Source organism: Pinus tabuliformis, chromosome X (assembly GCF_031772625.1).
Source record: "Pinus tabuliformis cultivar Carrire ecotype Pingquan chromosome X, CPIR1, whole genome shotgun sequence".
In the NCBI taxonomy this organism is placed as follows: Eukaryota; Viridiplantae; Streptophyta; class Pinopsida; order Pinales; family Pinaceae; genus Pinus; species Pinus tabuliformis.
Genome location: NC_142308.1, coordinates 449,534,883 through 449,561,136, shown reverse-complemented (window position 1 = coordinate 449,561,136; position 26,254 = coordinate 449,534,883). Strand labels below are relative to the sequence as shown.

The window sequence follows — 26,254 nt, the reverse complement described above, 5'->3', positions numbered from 1 at the left end:
ATATGGAAGTGTTGTTGTTCCTAGCCTTCCACGACCTACAAGGTTGACACCATAAAAATTGGAGGAAAAAAGAGCAAAAGGGATTTGTTACAATTATGATAACAAATACATTAAAAGTCATAAGTGTGTTGAGAATAAATTATTTTACATAGATTGTGAAGAGGAGGAAGAAAAGGAACAAGAAACATCAAAATAGGACGATATACAGCAGGAACCAACCCCAGAGAAATAAGAAATGAATATGACCATATCTTGTAATGCATTGGTAGGAATTACCACTCCTCAAACTCTCAAGATAGAAGGATATATCAAGAAGAAAAAGGTAATAGTTTTGATTGATTTGGGTAGTACCCATAATTTTATTCATTGTAAGATAGCCAAGGAATTGAATTGCTTCCTATATCCAGCACTAGAGTGTCAAATGATGGTTGCAAATGGAGGAACTATACATTGCTCGAGAAAGTGGCATAATATCAAGTTAACAATGGGGGAATATGTATTGAATAGTCCAATGCTTTCTATTCCAATAGGTGGTGTTGATGTTGTACTAGGAGTCCAATGGCTACAATCTTTGGGGACAATAGCTTTCAATTTTCAAGAACTTTTCTTGAATTTTTTTGGGAAGGAAAGGAAGTTGAATTAAGGGGTATCACAGGGAAACTAGGAAAGATAATAAGCTCTAATGGCATGACAAAGTTTATGAATAAAGAACAACGAGGTGTAATTGCACAATTATGCTCACTAGAGGTTCTAACATTGAAATCATCTATTTCCAAAGACCTCCGAAAAGTCTTAGGCAATCATTCAAAGGTGTTTGAGACTCCCAAAGGCCTCCCACCTATTCATGGTCATGATCACACTATTCATTTTATTCCAGGAAGTGTTCCACCAAACATCAGGCCTTACAGATATCCTTATGCCCAAAAGAGTGAAATTGAACGTATGGTTGCAAAAATGCTAGAGGCTGGTATAATTCAACCTAGTCAAAGTTATTTCTATGATCCAATAGTATTGTTTCACAAGAAGGATAGATCATGGTGTATGTGTTTGGATTATAGGGATATCAACACGCGCACTATTAAAGATAAATTTCCCATTCCTATCATTGATGAATTGTTGGATGAAGTACATGGAGCAATTTACTTCACCAAGCTAAATCTTCGTTCAGGATATCATCAAATTAGAATAAATACTGAAGACATTTTGAAAACAACATTAAAAAATCATGAGGGTCATTATGAATTTTTGGTCATGCCTTTTGGCATTATTAGTGCACCTTCCACATTTCAAGGTTTGATGAATTCCATTTTCAAAACCTTCCTTAGAAAATTAGTATTTTTTGATGATATACTAATCTACAACAAGTCTTGGAAGGATCATGTTCAACATGTTGATAGGGTGCTCAAACTATTGGAGGAGAAACAATTATATGCAAAAACCTCCAAATGTTTCTTTGGAGTACATGAGGTGGAATATTTAGGTCATATTATATCTCATGAGGGTGTTAAGGTAGAACCTAACAAAATTAAAGCCATTAAGGAATGGAAAATCCCCACAACCATAAAGCATATTTGAGGATTTCTCAGGTTGATAGGGTATTATCACAAGTTTGTTAAGAGTTATGGGAGAATAAAAACACCTCTAACATCATTACTGAAGAAAGATGCATTTTCTTGGACTCCAAAAGAAACTAAGGCCTTTGAACATCTTAAAGAGGCAATGTGCCAAGCACCGGTCTTAGCTACAACTGACCTCACATAAACCTTTATTATGGAATGTGATGCCTCATGAAATGGAATTGGTGTTGTTTTAATGAAAGAAGGAAGACCCATTGATTTTTAAAGTCATCCAATCAAAGGAAAGTATTTACAAAAACCTATTTATGAGAAGGAAACTTTGGCAGTATTACACGCACTAAAGCAATGACGACCTTACCTAATGGGAAGACACTTCAAGGTAAAAAAATATCATGATAGTCTTAAATACTTTTTGGAACAAATATTATGTTTAGAAGAGCAAAAAAATTGGTGACAAAGATGTTGGGTTATGACTTTGAAATCATCTACAAAAAAAGGAAGAAAAGTGTTGTTCTCAAGAAAGGACGAGGATGTGGAAGCATTGGTTTTTTCCATTTATATTATCCAACCTAAGTGGATAACCGAAGAGAGGGATGAATGGAAGAATTATGAAGAGGTGTGGACACATTCAAAAGTTGCATTAAGATCCCAGTACATCTTAAACATTTAGCTAGAAAAATGATTCATTATGGTACAAAGATTGCTTATATCTTTGTAAGAATTCCCAACTCAAACAAAAGATTTTATTGGAATTACACACCTCTCCCTTAGGAGGGCACTCAATATTTTTAAAAACTTACCATAGGGTTAACAAGGATTTTTTTTGGGATGGCCTTAAATCTGATATTTAGAAGTTTGTGGCAAAATGTTTGTTTTTCAAACAACAAAAAAGTTGAGACAATTAAGACCCCGGGTCTATTACAACATTTAGCCATTCCAATTCAATGTTTGGAAGAGGCCTCAATCGATTTTATCACAGGTTTACTCAAGCATGAAGGAAGGAGTGTCATCATGGCGGTAGTTTATATACTTACCAAGTATGCACACTTTTGTGCATTATCTCATCCTTTTAAAGCTAGTAAAGTTGCCATTGCATTTATGGAAACAATTCAAAAGCTTCATGGAAACCTAAAAATTATAGTAAGTGACAAAGATCCCATTTTCACTGGAAATTTTTGGATGGAATTATTTTCTTGGCTTGGTACTCAATTAGCTCATAGCTCATCTTACCATCCTCAATTTGATGGGAAAATTGAGATAGTGACTAAATGTTTGGAAGGATATCTTTGTTGTTTTGTATCTGATGTAGGTATTAACCCTGTACAGAAATTACCTACAGACGAATTCTAAAAATAGAAAATAAACAATAACAAGAATATAAAACAAATACTTAGAGATTTCCCCTGGATCCCAAAACCGGGACTACCAGATTGATTTTTCATTATATTCATTTCAATGTTACAATACATATATATACATGTCGAAGCATTCATAAAACCCAATCTATTAACCCTAGATTAGAACATAATCATAGTTCCCTTGACCGTATCTACAAAATACCATGGGTAGAAAACCATCATGCCCAAAACCATGTGCAAAACCCATGCACAAAACTATAGGTAGGTTCGCCCACCTAATATAGGGTCCAATTTTTTTTTCCGCGAGACGCTGCCCTGGACACCATGCAAGGGGGATACTTCCCCCTTGAAACCCTTGATAGGGGGGGCTGCCCCAGACCTCGTGAAGGGGGGCTTCTGCCCCCCTGAAACACCCCAATAGGGGGGGATGCATCCTTCCTTGTGACCCCCTTGCATGTACAACTAGCCATGGAAAGAATATAACACATACCTAACGTTTGATACCAATGGGTTAAGTGGTTACCTCTAGTTGAATGATGGTATAACACTTCCTTCCATAATGCAGCAAAATGACCCCATTTAACGAACTTTATGGATATCATCCACCATCCATCACATCATCTTTACGAGAAAATTCTAAGGTTAAATCAGTGGAAGATCACATCGAGCATCAACAACAAGTTCTCCAACTCTTGAAGGATAACCTCACTCTGGCGCAGAATCGAATGAAACAAAACGCAGATCAACATCACAACAAAAGAGTTTTGATGTAGGTGATTGGGTATTTTTAAGGCTACAACCATACAAACAAATGCCTCTCAAGCAAGCTAAGAAGGATAATAAATTATCACCCAAGTACTACAATCCTTACAAGGTGTTGCAAAATATTGGTACTATGGCATACAAATTGGAGCTGCCCGCATCTTCTCGAGTATGCCCCGTTTTCTCATGCTTAAAGAAGGTTATTAGTGACAAGCTTCTAGTTCAAACAATGTTTCCATAATTTGATGAAGAAGAAAAAATAATATTTGAGCCTGAATCAATTACGAAAATAAGAACCCGAAAACTACATAATCGATCATTTTCTGAGTACCTCATTAAGTGGAAGAACTTACCCTCTGAACATTGCACATGGGAGTATGATAATTTTTATACAGAAGCATCCAGAACTACTCAAGCATTGTGGAAAACACTTTTTTGAAGGAGAGGGGCATGTTAGGTCCCTATAATACTAATGTAGCTCCCTTATTGTTATTGTTAGTGTAGCCTCCTTATTGTTATTGTTGTGCCCATGTAGCCCCAATATTATTATTGTTGTGCCCCATAGAAGCCCACTATTATTATTGTCATGCCCTTACATTATTATTGTTATGTAGGCTATGATTATATTGTGACCCCTTAAACTCCTATATATACAAAGGAGGTATTTCCATTTGTACCATCGAAGAATTGTTCATTTATGTAACACAAAGGAGGTTTTCCCCTCAAAGAGGATAGTTTTTAAGTTGTTGATCTATCTTTTCTTCTATTTGGTGACCTAGTTGCATAACATTGAATTGTTATGAGGGCTCAATTTTAGTTACTGAGTTTATGGAGGATCAAGAGATTCAGACTATGACTATTTTCTTTTGATGCAACTAAGTTCCATTTTTTTATGGTCACAAGTCATCTTGAAGGACTGCAACATTTTCAAGGATATCACTATGAAATGTTAATGCTTCACGTACATGTTTATGAATCTATTTTGTTGTAAGGCCATAGTTTTGGTACTGGTTGGCCATGTAGACTTTGTATTATCTAGTAGTGTGGTGCCGAGGCATGCATAGGACTGTACAAAACCTAATTTTTAAGTCCACTGGGACTGCTACATGTATATTCTATTTTTTGGAATATAAAGGATTTTTTCCAAGGAAAATAAAATTGATATATCTTGCTAATTATATTTTAAGTCTTTCACATAGGTTTCAAGGATTTAAATATTTTAAGCATGGAAAAATGCATTCAACTTCATATCACTACAATTCATACGTTAGGAAAGCAATTTTATTATACTTTGAGCAATTAAGTCCATGATTTAAGTTTCAAAGGTTAACTATTAGTGTAAAGGTTCAACTTAAGGACTACAACAAAACCATAGAAAGATAAGTGCAACCTTCCTACCATTTTGCTAATTGTAAGCTGGTTGAAATTTTAATTCTTCTAGTGGTTTCAAGATTATGAATTCTCCATTTTGAAAATAATTATCTATTAGGATAGCCACAATTATTTATGAGAATGCAAGGTTACTACCTATTATTTATGAGAATGCAAGGTTAATTATGTTGAGTCTTGAAAATGTCATTCATTTGCATTACACTTTCACTATTATGTCCATTATATCACCTCTATTTCACCTCCATTTCACTACTATGTCATCACATTCATCCCACTTTCATTATCATTGGGCTACCTTTATGTTTTTCCAATATTTATTATTTCTAAGCCTTTTAAGTGAATTTGTGGTTAAACATTAGAAAATAATGTGCATATGCTTATACCTAACAAATGGGTTGAGTTTGTTGACATGTGTAGGTTGAAAGGAGACTTCTAGAAGACCCTTATGTGGCACTCTAAGGCCAAATTCGAATTTGGTTGGAAAGAATCATGGGATCATGAGGATATTTGTCACATCTCCTAATTGTATTGTAACTCTAAAAGACATGTGTCTTATCAGCTCCTATTTTGATTAGGACTCTAGAGGTAGAGGGAGAGATTCATGGATTATCATTAATGAGAAGGCTCTTATCTTTTTGTATAAATAGGAGGTCTCTCTCCTTCATTAGTTAGTCTTTTTAGTCTCTTTTAGTCTCTTTAGTCTCTTTTTAGTCTCTCTTTGGAGAGCTTTGTTGTACTTTGCACTTTTGAAGAAAATGAATAAAGCTTTGATGTTCTCAACATGGAAGGAGATGTGAAGTAGATGTCATGGAGCATATTAGGATGTAAGTAGATTAGATTTCATTTTGTAAATATTGCTTTGTAGAATGTAAGGTAGATTAGATTTTCATTCATGCAATTTTAAGTATGCTTTGATTTCATAGGTAGAAGGGGGCCCCTGCCTTGTACAGTTTGAATTATTGCATTTTATTTTCTCCCGGGATTTGTTTTTATGTTTATGTATTTGCTTTACAAACTAATGGTATTTGAAGTTGACAGGTTCAAGCTGCTGCCTTTGTTTTTATAGCTGATTTTTAGTCTTATTTCTCAAAGTTCTGCTAACACATGAATGATCTTTTATCATAAACTGTTATCTTTTAAGGATCAGAATACCACTAACTTGCAGTTGGCTTTGAGTGCTTTTTAGACTAATCTTTCACTACTTTCTAATCATACTTTGCATAATACATATGGCTGAAGTAGAGAGTTAGAAAGAGCAAAACGTTATCACTAATCTTTAAAGTAGATTTTTCTCATTTTTAATCACTTTTCTAATTCAACTTGAGCTACTTCCTAATCATACTTTGCATAGTACATATGGCAGAAGTAGAGAATTAGGGAGAGATAATCATTATCTTTGGTTTTAAAAGTGACTTTCTTTTCTTTTATTTGCAGCAGCATGAATGGTGTCTAGTGCCATTGGAAGTGGTCATTTACTTTCAAGTCATTTCAAGTTCTTTACTTTCAGTTTCATTTCAAGTTATTTCTTTCAAGCTCTTTCTTTGCAAGTTTAAAGTTTGATTACTTTCTAGACTTATTTCTAACTACTTCCTAATCGTGCTTTACACAGCACATGTGTTTGAAGCAGAGTTTTAGGAAGAGTTGAACATTATAATTGGTCTTTAAAGTGGTTTTTCTTACTTGTCACCTTAGAGCTTGACTACTTTTTGGACTTATTTCTGACTACTTCTTAATCGTGCTTTACACAGCACATGTGTTTGAAGCAGAGTTTTAGGAAGAGTTAAACATAAACTATAAAACAACGAAGTAAGAGAAAGGTTAACTAAGCACATATAGTGCACCACACTTCATCAGTTTACGATACCCGGATTGATAATTTATGTAGAGCAATTTAAGACGTTAAATTGACTAAACATTTTGGCGCCGTTGCCAGGGAAGTGTAATTAGGAGACCTTATTTCTTACATCTGGAAAAAAAAATTAATAATCCTTGAGTATGCTCTCCTCTTGCACTTTGTGTGATCTGGAGGATCAGAAAAAAGATTGTTAAGTAAAAAAAGACAAAATAATAATTCTTGAGTATGCTCTCCTCCTGCACTCTGTGTGATCTGGAGGATCAGAAAAAGAATTGTTAAAAAAAAAAAAAAAAAAAAAATAGGAGACAAAATAAACTTCATCACTTCAATTGATTCAATAAAAAAAAAAATGAAAAAAAAAAATTGAAAAAATAAAACTCAGGTGCTTTGATAGGTTCAAATTGTCCAAAATTGTCTGGTTATGCTTTGTAGTGGTCTTCAAAACACTGTATCTTGTTCAAATAAGGTTTTGCAACTTAGTTGCAGAAACTGCCCTGATCCCGCAGCTATCTGACAATCCCGCAGCTGTTTCAAGGTTTAACAAGTTACAGGCATCTAATAAAAAAACTGATCACATGGGCATCTCCAGATTTGTCCCGACATGGATCCTATCCTAGTCACCCAGCTCAGATCAATGAAAAACCAGCCTAGGACCTTAGTCAAAGTCTTGTTTTTAACATGTTTTTCTTGAAGTATTTGCTGCCTGAAATTGAAAATCATTAATCTTTTTTATAAAAATTTTACAATTTCAGAGAAGAAAAAAAGAGAGAAAAACAATCTATGGCTATCTCCATTCTTAGTTTTCACTGTGGCTTAAATAAAAAAAAATAATATGCCTCCCTGTTCAAGCTTTGACCTGTTGATTCCTGTAGGAGGCATTCATCATTTAGTGGAAGATTTCTGAGTTGATTTCACCTTTGGATAGCTACCTTATCAATTAGAAGCAGAGAATTGAACTTACTAATGATGGAAGCACCATTTGCATAAAGGAAGTGAAGGACCTTACTGTTGCCAGGGAAAATCCAGATGTTTCCAGCAATGACTTGTTGAATAAGATTCAGAAAATTGGAAGGTCTCTTGCTCAGAAAGACATGGCTGATCCCCCTAAGTGTTTAGAGCACCCATCTAGTGAGGATTCAGAGGATTTAAACTCTTCTCTAGATGGCACTGGCAAGGGTCCTGTTTGTCCACGCACGCCCTCTGAACAAAAAAAAAAAATTGCTGGAAAGAGGAAAGGTCTACCCTCCAATCAAGAGGTGGAACACTGTACAGAAAATAGCTCTGATCCAGTTCGGAAATTGGGTGAAGTGGTCAAAGAGATGGTTTCTGATGCACCAACAGAAATGGTTTGTGTTTCAGGAAAGAGCACAGAAGATGGACTAAATGCATCCAAGATGAGTAAAGATGATGATGAGGAACAAGTTCAAACACATGTGAAAACTTGTACTTTTGAAGATGGTAAGTTGGCTGGTGATATTGGAATGGACAGAGATATTAAAGATAATAGTGCAGATGATCAATTGATAGTTGTGGAGAATTGTGCAGGTGTTAAGACCCCTGATAAAACATTGGAGGTTGCATCCACAATGTGGAAAGAAGTTGAGCAAGAAGTGGTTGGAGATGGAAAATTAGTTCTCAGCACGACTTCATTTAATGATGCTCTCCATAAAAGTGCAGCATATAACCTCAGAAACGACCAAGAAAGAGATAGTGACCTGCCAGATGACAAACACCTGCAAAACAATAGATCAGATAAGAAAAACGAATGCAAAAAGTGCAGAACAGAAAAAATTAACTCAGAGAAAAAACGCAAACAACAGAAAAACGTCAAACTTTACATGCTCGATTTTCCCAAATGGTAGCGAATTTCAAAAAAATAAAACATGGGTTTTGTTTCCAGGTGGGTTAATTAGATAACCCAGAAACCGTTTGGGGAAATTCGTGGTGGTCTGGGAGAAATGTTCGGTTCTTTGGAGTCCCTTTTTGGCTGCCGCGCGTAAAAAAATCAGTGTTTTTTTTAACAATTGTGACTACATTTCGTTTTCCCTGAGAAATCTGCTCAGATCCGGTTTTCTTGGCAGCCAAGTCATACACGGTGCGTTTTGATTGTTTGAAATAGTACGTCTTCTGCCCTTGCAAATCATTAATACATGTGTTGAACAGTCCGAATCGAAGACGGCTCTGTTTGATTTGGTTGGATACGGCTCTTTCACCTTCACCACATTTCCGTTCTCCACCACGTCACTTGTACCACGTCTCTTGCCCTCCAATTCAACTCATAGTATCATTTTGTCAAAGTGCGTACTTATGGCTGAAGGAAGATATAGAGAATGTAGTAGTTGTTCTTCCAAGCCAAATTCACTATGTAAAATATTTTGAACGAGTTCTCACATATTCCAATGATGAAGTTCAACCTGGTAGGAGATGTATACTTCGGGGATTCCGTCTTCATAAATGCCTTACTGGGTTCGACCATCTATTACAGTATCTGTTCATAATGGAGTTCTCTTTTCAACAAAGAAGCATCCGAGGATAAAGGATATGATAGTTGCTTGCTTCCCCTTTGATGACCATAATGTTTTAAACCCCGCAGCTCTGTTTCAAACTCCACAGTTCCATTTTTCAGCCGAAGTTTGAGATGGAGAAATTGCTTAGTTTGTTCGCACACAGCCACTCCATTTCACAGTATTTTTTTTACACTCTGCAATCCCGCAGCCATTTAGAGATCCCGCAGCTGTTTTGTTAAACTCTAGGTTGTAGGTGTCATCAGGCAAAACAGGTCACATGGGTAGCTAGGGAAATGTCAGTACATGGATGGTGTCCTATTCATTCGGTCAAATTTGATGAAAAAGACCCCGGTCAAAGGGAAGTCAAATTGGGTGTTATCATAAAGTCGCCACACTGAGTCGCCACATTAAGTCGCTGCATGTCAAGAAAAAACAATAATTTTGAATCAATGAAATGAACAAGTTATTTTCTCACTTTTCTGAAGGTATTGATTAATTTTGGACTGATAATGAAAATTGAATGACTAACTTTTTATTCAAGATTTTTAGCTACAGAGCTGTTCCTCAATTCCGCAGCCAGAAAAACCTCATTGTTCAAATCAGCCTATCTTTCTCATACAGAATCAGATTTTGATGATTTAAGTACCATTGGAAAGATCTCAACAAGATCTATACAATGAGAAATATATCATTAGAGTTTGAAATGGCAAATAATGAAATAAATTGCTGAAAAGAAGCAACATCAACTTGAGGCACTAATTCCAAAGCAGGTATAAATTCTTTTGATTTTTCCTTTGAGAACTTGTTTCATTAATACAAATTCTTAGTTTTGTGTGTAAATATCATAACTAGAGAGATTGATCACCTCTCTCCTTTGATAATCTTACATTCCATTGCAGAAGAAGTATTAGTTTTTTTGCAGGTTCCAGGAGGAAGGACAAATGACTACAAGGGAATGATGTCTCTCTAAGAGACCAATTTGTTTCATAAGAGAATGATCAGCAACAAAGAGGAAATATGCTGATGCAAAATCAGATCCAAATACTTGAAAAACTTTCAGATACTATTGTCTCCATCACATCCATCCATCACATCCATACTTCATAATAAACCATTCACCTCATTCCACTCCATATTTTTCATTCACATACACTTTCCATCTCTTTTTGTCCATTCGTAACCCACCAATAAAAGCAAGAGGCTCATTCACATGCTTATTGCCCATTGTCATTTCTATTCTCCATTGCCATTTTCCATTTTCACTTTCCATTCCTTGTCATTTTCATTCCGCAAATAAGCCCTGCTTCAATGCAAATTATTGAGTCCATAGTCCTTTGAGTCTAAGTTCTTTGTAAAAACACCTTGAGACTTGCATGCCTTAATGGCAAGTCCTCATGCTGACAAACAATGGGAATACATTAATGTCCCTTGTTCGTTAGATCTTCTAGGTGACTCGACATCAGCAAATTCATTCGTACTTAGCAAGATGTGTTTGGGCATCTTGACTCTCATTGACATCAATGGTGAGAGTACTCGTGTTGACTAGTGGCATCCATTAATGGCCACTAAGCCAACAATTTCCTACTATGTTCGACATCAGAACATCTTTTCACATAGTAGGAATTGTGCCAATGAGTTTTGAAGACATGAAGACTATTATTTTCAGCATTTTGGAGCAGATTCAGCAAGTTTTAGTAGAAGCAATAAAAAGCCATCTTATCTCTCTATCCATGACTCCTCTTGTTCAGCCACTTGAAGAAGAATATGATCAGAAGTTTTCAGCCACCACACACATACAACTCATCCATTCCAAAGGGTAAGTAAAGGTACGGCATTTTCTAACTTTTAACCATAGAATTCCATAAAAAGCTAGAATGATACTTGTTGGAAAAACATTTCTCTTCCTCATTGCATAAAATTGCCAATACCATCAGTTGGGGGGGGAAATACATTCATATTCATATCTTTCCATGTCCATAACATATTCAAGAGCTCACATACTTCCAATATATATTAATTATTACATTGCTATTATGAGCATACAATGGCTTTTGAAAAAGTGCTTAAAGGATAAATTGGATACAAACAAAATCATGGTTGTCACACAAGAACCAACCATCATGCAATCCAATAAATATATACTTTGCAACAATAATCAAAATATCATTACGCAAAGTTCAAAGATCAAAATAGAAGGCAACAAAAAAAAAAAAATGGTTGTAACACAAGAACCAACCATGTTGCAATTCAAGTGAAACACTTTGCAGAAATATGAAGTTATCAAATGATATCATGCAAAGTTAAGCCAAAGCTCAAGAATCAAAAGAGTCAATGTAATATATGTTGCATGAGGACATGCAATAGCTTCAGTTGGGGGGTATGTTGAGTCTTGAAAATGTCATTCATTTGCATTACACTTTCACTATTATGTCCATTATATCACCTCTATTTCACCTCCATTTCACTACTATGTCATCACATTCATCCCACTTTCATTATCATTGGGCTACCTTTATGTTTTTCCAATATTTATTATTTCTAAGCCTTTTAAGTGAATTTGTGGTTAAACATTAGAAAATAATGTGCATATGCTTATACCTAACAAATGGGTTGAGTTTGTTGACATGTGTAGGTTGAAAGGAGACTTCTAGAAGACCCTTATGTGGCACTCTAAGGCCAAATTCGAATTTGGTTGGAAAGAATCATGGGATCATGAGGATATGTGTCACATCTCCTAATTGTATTGTAACTCTAAAAGACATGTGTCTTATCAGCTCCTATTTTGATTAGGACTCTAGAGGTAGAGGGAGAGATTCATGGATTATCATTAATGAGAAGGCTCTTATCTTTTTGTATAAATAGGAGGTCTCTCTCCTTCATTAGTTAGTCTTTTTAGTCTCTTTTAGTCTCTTTAGTCTCTTTTTAGTCTCTCTTTGGAGAGCTTTGTTGTACTTTGCACTTTTGAAGAAAATGAATAAAGCTTTGATGTTCTCAACATGGAAGGAGATGTGAAGTAGATGTCATGGAGCATATTAGGATGTAAGTAGATTAGATTTCATTTTGTAAATATTGCTTTGTAGAATGTAAGGTAGATTAGATTTTCATTCATGCAATTTTAAGTATGCTTTGATTTCATAGGTAGAAGGGGGCCCCTGCCTTGTACAGTTTGAATTATTGCATTTTATTTTCTCCCGGGATTTGTTTTTATGTTTATGTATTTGCTTTACAAACTAATGGTATTTGAAGTTGACAGGTTCAAGCTGCTGCCTTTGTTTTTATAGCTGATTTTTAGTCTTATTTCTCAAAGTTCTGCTAACACATGAATGATCTTTTATCATAAACTGTTATCTTTTAAGGATCAGAATACCACTAACTTGCAGTTGGCTTTGAGTGCTTTTTAGACTAATCTTTCACTACTTTCTAATCATACTTTGCATAGTACATATGGCTGAAGTAGAGAGTTAGAAAGAGCAAAACGTTATCACTAGTCTTTAAAGTAGATTTTTCTCATTTTTAATCACTTTTCTAATTCAACTTGAGCTACTTCCTAATCATACTTTGCATAGTACATATGGCAGAAGTAGAGAATTAGGGAGAGATAATCATTATCTTTGGTTTTAAAAGTGACTTTATTTTCTTTTATTTGCAGCAGCATGAATGGTGTCTAGTGCCATTGGAAGTGGTAATTTACTTTCAAGTCATTTCAAGTTCTTTGCTTTCAGTTTCATTTCAAGTTATTTCTTTCAAGCTCTTTCTTTGCAAGTTTAAAGTTTGATTACTTTCTAGACTTATTTCTAACTACTTCCTAATCGTGCTTTACACAGCACATGTGTTTGAAGCAGAGTTTTAGGAAGAGTTGAACATTATAACTGGTCTTTAAAGTGGTTTTTCTTACTTGTCACCTTAGAGCTTGACTACTTTTTGGACTTATTTCTGACTACTTCTTAATCGTGCTTTACACAGCACATGTGTTTGAAGCAGAGTTTTAGGAAGAGTTGAACATAAACTATAAAACAACGAAGTAAGAGAAAGGTTAACTAAGCACATATAGTGCACCACACTTCATCAGTTTACGATACCCGGATTGATAATTTATGTAGAGCAATTTAAGACGTTAAATTGACTAAACAACTACCTATTAAAATACTTCAGAAATTTGAAAAGATCATTGTTTAAAAGAGTTAAACTATCAATATTCAAGGCGCCAGTTGCACATATTGGAGATACGTACAAGGTTCACATTCAAAAGGTAAAATTATAATGTTGTTTCATAATCATATGCTGCTTCAAAATCAAGCACCCAACTAAATTGTTATGACCAATGCACCAATCATTACTAAAGGGTTACAATAATTAATTTAACTAACAAGTATTTGATCAAACTCCTCAAATTTGAAAATTCAATATCCTATGCATACAATTGTCATAAATAATATGCATATGACAAGCCTTATTCATACTCCTACAGGCTCCTCAATCTACAACCATGCCATCCATTATAATTCCACATACTCCTATAAACTTTTCAACCTATAGACATGCCTTACATTCCCATTCTACATGGTCCTATAAAATTCTCAACCTACAACCTATTGAGGGTGTTGGATTCCCAATGCTCAACAATACAGATTAAAAACTGAGAAAGAGACCTAATTAGAATATTCCATGTTTGGTGTGGAAGAATCCTCCATATTAATGGTTTTGCAACCATTTGATGGGATTTAAATTTTGTTTTATTTTTATTCTTTTCTTTTGCAATAATAATTTTGACTACTAGTTGTAGAAAATAAGTGATCTAATGATTTTAAAGAATTCTATGCTAAGGGTAATTTGTGACAATAGTCAATGAAACTATCTGAAACTTTTAGATTCTCGAAGAACTAACTCCATTAAGAACATATTACTCATAAAATCATATCTAAAAAACTAATTAACAATAGAAAGAGATAAAACTTAACTATGAGACATTCAAAATAATTCCACAATACTTCTATTTTTTAACATAATAAAGCAAATAATTGTTCACTAAATATAACTATATTGAAATTCTTCTGAGAAGCCTATAACATTAACTTGATTGAAGAATAATCCACAATAAATATTTAATGCACAAAGATTTGTTGGGGCCAGTTTTGGCTAGGAAGACTTGGAGAAATTTTGATGGGATTTGACATTTTTGGTAGAGTTGCATGCAAAAGTGAAGAGAAAAAAATTAACATAGAGTGCAAAATTATTGTAGAAGAATAAACACGAAAAATTGTTGCAAAATAATCAATGCGTAGGAGTGTCACAGAAGGAAAGAGCACACAAAAAGGATCTAGATGTGAGGTGGTCGAGCTAAAGTGTTTAAGTTTTAATAAATCTTTTGGAACTATTTTGATCGAGTCAAGAATAACAATTGTAGTTTACTTGCCCATGGTTAATTCCCGTGGTAAATGAGGTTGGCTTGGGACCATATAATTATCTATATGTAGGTGAATGCTGAGTGGATTTGGCTTGGCTAGTTTTTAGGTGTTTGTTACTTGAAGGGTAAATTTTTGAGTGTGATTGTTGTAATGTTGTTTTGATTAGGCTAGTAAGTTGAACTAGGTAAGGGGGTAATGCTATAATATTACGCTCAACATCTTTTGAATAGTAATACAATATGGCTTATGGTTGGTTTGTCCCAATTTACATGTTTGATGTGTTGGTTGTATAATGTATTTGGTTATGTTTATTGTTAGCATACTATAGTATAATTCTAAGTAGTCACAATGAGGAAAATATTTTAGTTTTTAAAGCTTGATATTATGCCATGTATGAAGCTGAAGTACCTCCTTTTAAAATTTTCTAATGTTTGATGTATGTCATGGATATTATGGATGTTTGTGACTAGATTTAAATGTATAATGTTAGAGAAGATTGCATGCACACAAATTTCATTTCCCTTAACCACTATAGAATTCCGGTTCCTACATTCCGCATAGGTGCCCCGGGTGAGACTTCATTTGCTCTGTAGGTGATGCTGAAAGGGACAGTGCCTAGTGGGGTTTTTTTGGCCAAACTCCGTGCGTTAACCCAAGTCAGACTGTCCATAGCGCTAACAAGATTCAAGAACCCAACAAGTGTAGACTCCAAGAGGATTTCATAAATAAAGCCTTGAAATAATCCTTGATTACAATCCTTGAGAAGTTGCTATAGAGGCCAAATTCTCTATTTATTAACAATTTTTTAACTAAAAAAATCATAAATCCAAAAATAATATAGAAATTCAAACAACTTAAATAACTATTAAACATCATCATGAATCATGCAAACCAGTGGTTTTTTGCTTAGCATCATAGTCAACGCATTGCACAAACAATTCCTCATACAAGTGACTATGTAGGAATGCATGTTGATTCATAGGAAAACTAAAGGCTTCCTTTCTTTTCTTTAAATGACATATGTGCATTACTATTTTAGGAATCAAGAGCTTCATCTTGTCAACCATCTTGACTTTAGCGACCCAATATTTCTACATGTGACCTTACTTCACTAAAGATATACCTTTGATGTTAGCTTCATATTTCTACACATTTTGTTGGAAATTTGACATTAATTCTTCTATCTGCCAAAATCACTATATGGAACAAAACTATGTATGTAAAGATTAGTCATCACTTGATTAATATTATCTTAAAATTTGAGGTAAATGGACCATTCTAATTCAACCACTTGGTTCCTTGGCTTCGCGGCTAGTCTTTCCCATTGCAAGATTTCTCCTTGCACCCTAGCTATAGTTTCATATGTTAATATTCAGATGTCATGATCTTCTTCTCCTCAAGCCTTCTAAATTTCTTTGATATATTCAATCTATTCTTGCATTTTTTCCTCCTTTTTCAGTCTAGCTAAGGATCTCTTTATCTACCATGAGCAACTCTAACATTTCCTCTTGAATTTATATTGTATTTTCTAGAAATGTTCTTTTAACCTACGCATGTTTCTCATGCTTTCATAGAATATCATATACTAACATTGTCACCTAAGACTCTGTAACAACCCCATTTTTAACATTAGAATCACTATAACTAATTATGTCCTTTTTGCTTGTAATGATGTATACATATTGTTGTGGAAATGGACCAAGTTGAACAATTTAAAAATGATGCAAATGTAAATATTTCTTTGATAATTTAAAATGTTGAGTCGTTCACTAGGAATGGGGGGACCAAAAATGATTATGATACCACAAGTGGGAGCTAGTAAGGGGGTATGGGAATCTTACCATGTTTTATATTGCCAGAAAACCTCACTTGAAGATCTATTCTAAACTTTGAATTTGAAATTTTAATACCTTGCTTTCCCACCAACCCATAATTCATTAAATGAAGCAATGGGTAGTTGAAGCAACCACTTGCACATTTATGGGGGTTGAGCAGTGGTTGAGGAGCACTCTCATAATTATTAGGAAACATGGGAAAGTTCCCATATTTTAATTCAAGGGTCGACCCATGAATGGCATGGAGAAATGGGGAAAAATATATCAATTAGACATCCATGAGTTCATTCAAACTATACCAAGGGAGAGATCGAAGATACATGGGTGCCTAAAGTAGTGGTATTATGAGTAGAGGGATGTCATTTTCGAGTGGGAAGTTTGTTGGACTATTCTTAGTGTTTATGTATAAGTTATAGGTACCCAAATACACCTATAAAAGTGTCAATTGTGGACTGGAACATTGCTGGTGTGTTTTGGGCTCTTTCAAATTGATTTTTGCATGACCATTACTCACCAAAGAGATCTAGAACTTATTTAAGTAGTAGAGTTCATGAATTTATGGATGTTGGGTCAATATGACAAGCAATGGGCTAGGAAATCACCAAGGGATTATAGAGCAATGAAGAGATTTATGTATTGTTATGTTGGCTAGCTAAGAGGCATATGAGATTTGCGGATACCTTAGGCTTAGTAGGTAGAAGAACTCTCTAATGCTTTTTTTATTTGAAGGAGAATGGGACTTCCCCCACCTCAATTTTTTTATTGTATAATGTTTCCCTTTGTGGTATCATATCTTATCTAGGGGGTTGCCAACTATATAGAGAATTGGTGCAGCTGAGCCTACGGTTGGGTGGAGAAGGCTCCTTCCCAAATCAATTGCTAGCTTAGATATTCAAATAAGTGATGCCTAAAATTCCTATGATTATTGTTCATTTTCTCTTTGAATTTCATTGGTAAAAATTAGATATGAAAACATATGCCTTTTCTTGCATGGAATTCGGAATGGGGTATATACATTAATCTTTTATATGTCTTCGATTATGAGGTTTATCAAATCACTCCCAAAAAGATTTTGTAAACTTAAATTAATATGCAAACACAAAAATTAGATCTTTGTATGAATATGTATACGTGATGATAATCATATAAACAAATTTTCATTATAAGAGAATTAAAAAGTACAAACTTTCAATCTACCCTCATAATAACCATCTTTTTACACAAAGCTAATAACTTGGAAATATCAAACAAAGTTATCAAGTTGACGAGAACCATCTAAATTTCTCATTTTTCTAGAGGTCATGTTTAGTGGTTGTTTTTATCCCTATTCCAAAAAATGACACTACTTTTTTGGAAGGTGGTTAAAATGGTTACCTATTTGAAATCACGACATTGAAAACTAATATCATTGTGAAAAATTGAACCTAAAATTGAAAAGTGATGCTTTCAATATCACCAATTTTATTTTTCAAGTTAAAATTACAACTTAATTGAAATGTGGCCTTGATAATTGGTACTATCACTATGGCAGTTCTTATTGGTTTTTCATCCTGGGTAGGGTTTGCAGGATGGGAAGGTATACAACCATGATATCATTGTCAACTACTAGCTTGAATCATACACTTTAGCATAAGACACAATGTTTGAAGACTTGTTCGACTACTCCTCATATCCATGGGAAGGTAGACCCATATTTGCAAAGCTCGCTGGCTCCTCGCTTCTCTCACCATCTTATGCAGTTGAACTAGACCATACCTCAAGGATGAAGGTATGAGTCTCATAACTATATGCACTTCCATCACCTATTCTTCTGTAGGATCCCTCCACGACACTTGACCCACTCCTTCGTATGGTTTTAGTTGGGGGTTTCAATGTGCCTCATATTTTTTCCTCCATGGGGTCTTTTTCTCCCCTACTTATCTGCCTCCTCTCTCCCCCAAAATTTTCACCTTGCGACGTTATTCACTAGACTAACCCTGCTTAGGGCCCTTGCCAAGGCTATTTGGTTTCCCTTACCCAAATTCCTTTGGCTATCATGCCTCCCCCATGCCTTCTAGTTCCATCAATCGTTTCCTTACACCGAAAATGTTTAGTGGTGTAGGGTTTCCTCAATGTCTGGAAAATCTCCTGATCATCTATGCCGACCAACCACAAAGCATAATCACAACTGCATTAAACAAAAGCCAGAGGAGCCATGCTTGGTGCCTAACAAGGGAGAGCAACTAAATGATAAACACAAAATAGAGAAATCAATAGTGGTAGGGAATTTTTCCAACAAACACATGTCCATGCTAGTCCTATAAAAATGGATTGGGAAAAATTTAAGAGATTATTAGGCTACATGCCCAAATGTATGATTCTAGCAAAGGGATAGATGGGTTGCACCACTTCCTAAGAACAATAATTGAAAAATTTAGAATGGGAAATGGATATGAGACTCTCAAGCCTTATTCATGAAAAAATGGTTCATTCATTTTGACACTTGCATGTAGAAACTCAACATTGTTTCTATCTAGGTTTGACTTCTAGGAATGCCTCTCATCTTCTAGTCAGAGCACGTTTCCAAGGAACTTGGAAACATATTAGGGTAGTACTGTGGTGTATATTTCTCCTTTCAACAAATAGGTTATATGGCTATTTCCCCCATTCTAGTTGGCCTCAATCTAATCCTAGGGCTTCAGGAGTCCATTTCTACTAGTGCGAGAAATATTATGCACCACCAAAACATTGACTATGAAGTAATCATTTTCAAGTGTGCTCGTCTTTACCTAATCCTTCCCCTCTTTTGGCCTCTCCAAAATCCCCCAAGCATATCCTAGTATCTTGAACTAGGATGCTTCTCAAGGCATGACTCAACTGGAAGCATGCATATATGAAGAGTCTTAGATTAATATCTCTTTTCCTCTTCTAGAAGAAACAACACATTTAGATTCCCCTCTTGGATTGACTCCCTTGGTGAAAGACGCAACAAAAAACCATTTGGAGGGCCACCCCTCCTCAAGTGAAGATATTTTGACCAAACTTTCTTCATGTTTTTAATTGTAATTTAGATGGTTCTAGTCATACTAGTTCAATTCCTTGTATCAATTTTGGGACAACCTTTATTGATATGCTTAAACCCATAGATGACATCTCTTCCCCTCTTTACCTTTCCCTCTTCTCCCTTGCTCCCTTCTCCACATTCCTTCTCTCTTCCTTTGTCCTAGCTTCCCTCTCCCTTCACTCCCCCCTACCTTGCCTTCCACTGCCCTACCCCCCTCCTCTACTGCTTTAAAATGTACACTCTTCGGGGCATTATACTCCCCCTCCTCTCAACTTCCTCCAACCTATTAACTTCAGATCCTAGTAGGGGTTTGGGGTTTATGGTGGAACCCTCCAATCTAAATTTTTCAATAAGAAGTAAATCTTTTCTCTCCAATGCACAGAGCAAGGCCTCACTCAAAATTGAACTTGGAAAGCAATATTCAATTAAAAGGGCTCTTAGAGCATCAAGCCCTCTCTCTATTGTCAAATGAAGCTCCTTTCACTAAATTATAGGGGTATTTCTAATCCCTCAAGAAGACTAGCAATCAAAATACTCATAGACCTACACCCTCCTCAAATTATTCTTCTCCAAGAAATGATATAGGAAGGGGATAAGCCATAAGCATCATTTATATCTCCTTCTAGATTGGGATTTTTTGGCAATGGATGTAGCTAGAAGATCACGAGGTCTTATCTTTGGTTGGAATATCCATCATATCTAAATCTCCTCTACTTGGTTGATCAAATCAGGTTTAGTTTTGGATCCCCATGCTTCTAATTTGGGCATGCCATTTTTATGTGTTAATCTATATGTTGCTTATGTTGAGAGGAAGGAATTTTTGACCTACTTTTCTTCTCTTCCTATTTTCAACTTTGGGAAGGTTCTTATAGGAGGGGATTTAAATTTTAGGATGAGAACTTTGGATTCTAGGGGCTCTCTACTAGACCAGATCCTTGCTTAGATTTCCTTATTGGCCTCCTAGACAACCTAAGTCTTTGCGATGTCCTTCCTCCCAAAATTCTTCCAAATTGGACAAATAACAAATCCGGTTAAGTTATAATTGCCAAGCATTTGGACCATTTCGTTATCTCAGATTCCTTTCTCAAAACCAACCTCAAGGTCAAACAATGGACTTCAATGGGGGGTGACTTGGATCATCCCCCGATTTTTCTAGAATTAGATCCCTTTCCTGCTAAACCTATCATTCCTTTCAAATTAAACCTCTCTTGGTTCGAAGAACCCTCCCTTCTAGATTTGCTAAAATCAAATTGGTCTCACTTCTCCCCGGATCTCCTAGGATCCACCACTATACAATTCCAACGTAAGCACAAGAGATCTAAGGGTATCATTATCAAATGGGAAAACAAAAAGAGGGAGGTAGACTCTAAAGCCCTCTTTGACATCAAATTGGATCTTTAATCACTCTTTGATCTGCAAACCTCCGTGGATGTGCCTAAGAACCTGAAGGATATAATTGCAGACCTTGAAAACTATAGAAGGAAGATCCTTTTGGATAGGAAGAAGGAATGGAAGATGAAAATTCGTGCTCTTTAGCTACAAGTGGGAAATGATAATACAAAATTCTTTCATCGGGTGACTAATCATATAAAATATATTAACAAAATATGGGGTATTCAAAACTCAAAGGGCTCCTTAGCTACATCCTTCCTCGACATTGTTACATGAGGCTACTCATAGTTCAAAGCTATATTATATTGACAAAACATAACCACCATTAAACAAATCTTGATTGTAGCAAAGCATGTTCCCCATTTTCATTGACCAAGAAGGAAATGATGCCCTGATGGTTGAGGTCATAAGACAAGAACTTGAAAGAGTCCTACATAATTTTCAAAAAGGAAAAATACCTGGTCTGGATGGACTTCCGATTGAGTTCTACCTCAACCGCTTAGACTTCGTTGGAAATGATCTCCTCTCAGTCATTGAATACTCAAGAACCACTAGACAAATTCTCACTCCTTTCAACTCAAATTTTATTGCCCTCATCCCTAAAGTTGTATCTACTAACTCTTTTTATTTATTCATGCCCATTTCACTCTGCAATTCCATCTACAAAATCATGTCCAAGATCATTACCCTCATGTCCAAAATTAATTCCTTTCTGCAAACATTTCCCTTGAAAAGATTGGTTTTCTATCAAATAAAAAAATCCATGATGTTGTTGGATTTACCTAGGAAGGTCTCCATTCCATTCGTACAAAGCAGAAAAAGGCCTTACTCTTCAAAGTTGACTTCTCAAAATCCTTCGATAGGGTGAGTTAGTTATACCTCAGACTTTCGTTAATCCATCGAGGGTTTTTACATTCTTTTGTCTCTTAGGTCATAAACTATATTAGCACATCCTCTTTCAATGTCCTTGTCAATGGGGTAACCTCCCCCTTTCTTCCATGGTGAGAGAGGATTGTGACAGGGTTGTTCACTCTCCCATCTCCTTTTTTTATTGGTGGCAGAAGGCTTAAGGAGGTTCATTTTAGAAGCATTTGAAAGGGGCATGTTTAAGGGGATCAACATTACCCCCCATTGCTTAACACACCTCCTCTTTGTGAATGTTGTTTTTGTACTAACACCTTTGTGCTTTAAAGGAAATTGGATTTGTTATGTTAGGCCACATGAATGCAAATAAACACTAAAAAATCTTCTATTATTGGTTGGGAATCGTTAAGAGAAGAGAAGAGAAATGTCAAAACAATTTTCCCTTCCTCTGTCTTTGAAATAAGGCATGGCATATAATATTTGGGTTTTGTTTTAAAGCCTTGCGACTATAAAAAACCAGACTGGTCCTAGTTGTTCAAAATTTTGAAAAAAAAAAGATTCTAAACCAACAAATGGCTCTCAAGAGTAAGGAGGTTATAGATGCTTGTGCCTAAACAAAAGACTTGGCTTTTTAAACGTAAAAGCATTTAAAAACCATTAACTCAAGCAATTAGGAATTACTTTGCCCATTCTCTTATTTGAAAACTTTACTTAATAACCATTATTTAGTATACCCTCATATATGCCAATGCATATTTCCTTTTTATTATGCCTTTCCTTTTTATATTTAACCTACATCCTTCAAACATTCATTTTTTTTCTTTCCATTAACAATTTTACTTGAAATTCCAAATACAAATATTAACCTTTATTTCCCCTCCCTTAAACATGAAAAAAAACCTTCCTCGAAGATATACAACTATTATCCTTATTTAAATTATCCCTAAAATTATTATTATTATACACCCATTCATATCAACTAAATGTTGAACACACATCTTTTATGAATCCATGCACTAAATAATAACATCCCTCTTTGTTTCTTTATTTCACTTTTTTCCCGGAAAGGAAACCTAATAACACTGTTTCTTTAACTCACTTAAAAAACCTAATAACATTTTTTAATCGATTTTGGGAGAAAATATATTTTTAAAATTTTTATAAAATTATATCAAAATACATTATTATAATTTTTTAAATATTTATAAAAATATCATAATTAAAATTAAACAAACTTATAGTAAAACAATCCCTTACTCAAAATTACACCATCGATCTTATGTTTCATTTTTACGAATCAATTAAAATCACTTGGTTGTCAGTTACTTGCGCGCGTTCCACCTCTCATTATCCGAGGCATTTGATGGCCAGGATTATTGCGAGTCGTAAGGACTCCTGCTACCGTCGTGTAGTTTCATGAAAATTCTAAATATGAGCCTTAGTGTTTATTTCCCTATTCTTTAATCATGAAGGAAAACTTAACTTTTTTAGTTGATGTGAAATTATTGTTTTAATTTGAATGAGTATTAGTATAGATTTATTTTAAGTATGGATATGAGTTGGAGATCAATTTTTTTTGAAGAGTGAATTTATTTTAAAGTAAAAAATTAATGTTTAATTTTTTATTGTTTAAATTGTGTTTTTAAATGTTATAAGAGATTACATGACATTTGTATTGAGTCATTTTTATTGACCATTAAACTGGTTTTTTTTTTTTTTTTTTTTAATATGTTTTCAAACATATATTAATATTAATTCATATTAAAATATTTTACTCATAATTTACATTATATATTTTATATTAGATAACATCAAAATATTTTCTTTTAACATTTTTTTTCTATATATTAATACATATGAAGTTAATATCACATATTAAAATATTTTTGAAAAATATAAAGTTTAAACATTTTACTCATATTTTTTTACTCATAATTACTTTACATAAAATTAATTATATATTTATAAATATTTCTTTTTTATTATACTAGATATTGTTTTTCAATATAAAAAATATTTTATTTGTATTTAAAAAACATATAATTATGTATCACTTTCAGATTAAAATATAAAATAAACTAACTTAATTATTATTATTATTTAAACACCCATTCATATCAATTATGACTAAACCCACATCTTTTATAAATCTATACACTAAATAATAACATTCTTCTTTATCTCCTTAATGATAACACTAAAAATAAATATAACAATATTATATATTTATAAAAAAGGAAAAAATTATAATAAAACAAACAATTATTCTAAAATTAAGCCCTACCCTACATACTGCATAATAGTTTATTTTTAACTTCCAAAAAAACACAATATTTCTACATTAATTTATTAATATAATTATAATATAATAAAAAATATATATATCAAAATCATATGTATAACTAAAATGGAAAAAAATATAATAAAAAAAACAATTATTCTAAAAGTAAACACTAAATACAGGTTATTTTTAACTTCCAATAAAAAAACACAATATTTCTACATTAATTATATAACATGACTATAATATAAAACAAAAATCACCGATGAAAATATTGTCTTATGTCAAGGATGAGATATTGTTACATGAACTGTATTAGGAAGATAGGTATAATTTAATATAATTATAATAAATAATTTATTTATTTATTTATTATTATTATATATATAGATTTAGTGTAATTTATAAATTAAATATATTTTTTATTAAAATCAGTAAAATAATTTTAGTTTAATTTATAAATTAAATATATTTTTTTATCCAAATCAATAAAATAATTCTAAAAAAAATATGATTTTTTTTGTTATTTAAAATATATTTTTAAACATATAAATAAATTTAACATTTTGAAATTTTAAACTTTTACCACATTGAAAAACAATAAAATATAAAAACCAATTCTTATTATTTTTTAAATTTATCTGACTTTGGTTCAACAAAAAGCTATCCAATACATGATTTTCATTTACGTAGAAATAAAAATATGAAAATAATAATATAGGATTCTCTTTCCCAAATATGACCATATATATATGTTTATGTATTTAGCCCACGCTCTCTATAGTTGTCTGCCTGCCCGAAACGGGAATCTACAGTCGACTCTCCTCGTTATGCCGTCGTTTTTCAGTGACTTTCTTCCACGCAGGCCGAGAAGAGATGTCTTCCCACCACGCCTTCACATGTTTTCTCGACGATATCACATCACCCTTCCCGCAACCGTTGATGAGGTACTCCGTACACGGCAGATGTTGGAGGTCGGCCAAGCTGAAGAAAACACCCGCCAAGTATTTGCTCTTTCACAGCCTCTCCTCGTAAATATCCAACACTTTTACCACCTTTTCCACATTCATTTCCACTACTGCTTCGTCTGTACTGCCTCCCTTGATTGGGACGACGAAGGTTTGAAACAATATGGTCGAAGCAGGGGGATTGAAAGACTGTCCTTCAACCTCACATCATTGATCAACCAGGGCTTGTTCCGACACATTGTTTCCAAGCAGGTCAGTGCCCTGACCCCTGTACTTTGTGGCCAAATATTGGATGATGGCTCTCGATTCTGTTATTCATGGCCGACCAAATTCATCTGTCTATCAGATCTCCCTCTGGGAAACGAAATATAAAAATAAAAGAAAGCTATGATTAGATTATGTGGGTGGGTAGGCATTTACCGAATAAAGTGAGATCCCCATCTTGGATAGTGGGTACAACTCCAAATGGCTGCAGCAGAAGGAGAAAATGTTTATTATGAGCAGAACAGTTGCAATGTTGTTTAAAATCACTAGGAATAGATGGGAGTGAAGAGGTTTTTCTTACATTGAGAGCCAGATATTGGGGTTGCTTGTGATCACCAGCAGAGAGGTCTACGAAAGCGAGTTCGTAATCAATCTGCTTCTCCTCCAAACAGCAAAGAACCAATCTGGTGGCTGTGGATAAGTGATGGCCGTGTACCTTGATCATCGCCATGAAATACTATGAAGCTCTCTGAACCAGCTGCTAAGCTATACAAAATGGCTTCATGGGTGATTCACAGAAGAAAACCGATCCTTTAAATAATGTTGGAGACGAGACGTGTTCAATTGGATGACAACAAGCAAGTGGCATTTGAAAATATATACTATAGTGGTGGGAATGGCCCTCAAATCTATTACAATCTGAAGTCAAAAGGTTATATCTGAACTTCAACCATATTTAAAAATATGCATGGCAAGCACGCAACGATTATTAATACAGATAATAATAAAAAAGTCATGGAAATGGTCATAT

The 26,254-nt window shown here is 34.3% G+C and overlaps 1 pseudogene across 1 annotated transcript; it reads right to left on the bottom strand.

The window, feature by feature from the left end:
- Positions 1-24,986: 24,986 nt before the first annotated feature.
- LOC149140521 (glutathione S-transferase F9-like) lies at positions 24,987-26,053 on the bottom strand (annotated as a pseudogene). Its single transcript, XR_016265272.1, has 3 exons — positions 25,805-26,053; positions 25,660-25,708; positions 24,987-25,547 (listed from the first exon to the last, which is right to left on the bottom strand). The product of XR_016265272.1 is annotated as a glutathione S-transferase F9-like (transcript).
- Between the last annotated feature and the right edge of the window lie 201 nt (positions 26,054-26,254).